We start from the raw sequence: 2,080 nt of genomic DNA, 5'->3' as shown, positions 1-2,080 counted from the left end.
GATTGAAGATCTCCCCCATTCTCGGAAACCCCAGCCGCCTCCCCTTCATTCTTCTTCACTTCTTTCCTGTTTCCCATCGCAAAGCTGCCGCCGCCGTCGATGCTCTTCGATGGATAGGCCCTTGTCGGAGAAGGCGTCGTCATTTCACGGGAGGGACGCTGAGGACGACAGGCTTCCGAGGCTGGAGGTATGGCCGACATGCTTCCGAGGCTGAGGACGGTGCCGGGCTTGCTGGCCGGCAGAAGAGGCGGCGGGAGTCCGGCAGCTCCACCGAGGACGGTGGATAGGCGCTGTCCGTCGGTGCGTTGGCCCCGCACCTCCTCTGCTTCTTCCTCCTTTTCCACCGCAAAGCCGCCGACGCTCCTTCACCCTCTGAGAGCTCTAGCGTCGGCGCCGCCGGCCGCTGACTGAATACTCCGAGACGTCGATTGGAAGGAGAACCGTTAAAGTCTGGGTAAGTCGGTTGCTTATAACCAGCAAAACCAGATTCAGGAATGTGTTGACATGCTTGTTGCCTCCTCTGTTCATGTAACTGAAGAAACTCTTCCCACATATTCGCATGTTCACTCTTTAGTGTAGCTACTTTTCTCATGAAATTCTCCCTCATCTCTGTAACAGCCTCACGATGCTTGAAATTTTCATCATCTTCTTCTTTGTCCCGAAGTTTAGCAGATTCGCCGCTGGTTTTCTTCGGGTGGTAGGATTTTTGGTTTTGATTTGTGTTGGCTTTGTACAAATCAATTAAATTTGAGATAGACTCGATCAATAGCTCGAGAGTGTGTATTTGATTGACCTCCATTTGAGGCTTTTTGTTGATTTCCTGCTCTGATACCATCTTAACGATGGTAATCGAGAGAGGTGATACTCATATTGACGAAAGAAAGATATAGGATGTTTGAGAGTAGAAGATGTAGTGTATTGCTTGATGATTTGAATAATGTACGGCCTCTACATTATATAGGATAGAATCATTCCTATCTATGGTAAAGCTGTAAATGTAATCAATCTATTTTCGGATTTTATACAATTGAATCAATCCTAGCAATCAATTAATTATTCTCCTCAATCTTCTCTCTTGGTGTGAATATTCTATGGGATCCGTTTTGACACATGGAATATAAATTTTCAGCACCTACACAGCTTTGTATTAGCAATACAAAAAAATGGAAGTTTTCAACGCAACCATCACAAGCCTAAGGAGTGATCAAAATTCTACAAGACTTGGAAGTAAAATTTATTTTCGATGCAGAAGAAAGATGGCATGGATGAGCAAACAAATTCAGAAAATTCAATAGACCTAAGCATCATGCGTGACTAATTACATATCGCATTTTTCTAATCGTAACTATTAAACCTACATATTATGCCTGACCATCAACAAATTTGGAATCAGAATACTCACTAAGGCACCACAACCCTCAAGCACACAGCAGCATCACATGTATATATATCCAACAACAATCCAACTAGTCTATATTTATTTAATATAACTGCATTTTCTACCTCATGTTTTAGTAAGATAGCTTCAAACTTTAAAACCTCATATTGCTGCTACATCACATGATATATTGCTCTTATGTTGATGTTTCCCACACTGCAAATTTGCAACACTTATACATTGAATTTGAGAACATCATTGAATTTGCCCTCCTACCTTAACATCAGAGACACGTTACTCCATCACAAATTAAGCAATAAAATCTAGAATTAGAAATTCGAAAGCAAAGACACTAGAATACGTCATTTCCCAACCAAAAAAATTTCAATTTTTGGGCATGAAATGAAACAAACAGCAGGAATTATGCGTGGCTAATCAACAAAAATAGTTACGCGAAAAGATGCAAAGCAGAAATGGTCGGACCTGGCCCGTGGCACGCTTCACAAATCACCAGCTGCGCTTGCGTGAATCCTCTCTCAAGAACTAGGAGGGAGGGAGGGAGAGAGAGGGAGAGATTTGGATATGATTTGTGTGTGGAAAATGTAGAATTGTGGTTCGACCACAAAAGGAATGGCCCACCGACTAGGACACCAATTATATGCGTATATTCCATTTTTGAGGGAATAATAAATTTGATCTCAT

At 42.4% G+C, this 2,080-nt stretch overlaps 1 long non-coding RNA gene across 1 annotated transcript; it reads right to left on the bottom strand.

Annotated features, from left to right (window-relative positions):
* Positions 1-1,210: 1,210 nt before the first annotated feature.
* LOC121751145 lies at positions 1,211-2,080 on the bottom strand. Its single transcript, XR_006040004.1, has 2 exons — positions 1,862-2,080; positions 1,211-1,654 (listed from the first exon to the last, which is right to left on the bottom strand). It is a non-coding gene; the product is annotated as an uncharacterized LOC121751145 (long non-coding RNA).

Source organism: Salvia splendens, chromosome 10, assembly GCF_004379255.2.
Source record: "Salvia splendens isolate huo1 chromosome 10, SspV2, whole genome shotgun sequence".
NCBI classification, from domain to species: Eukaryota; Viridiplantae; Streptophyta; class Magnoliopsida; order Lamiales; family Lamiaceae; genus Salvia; species Salvia splendens.
The sequence above is the reverse complement of the archived record's forward strand: the minus strand, read 5'-3'. Positions and strand labels throughout refer to the sequence as shown.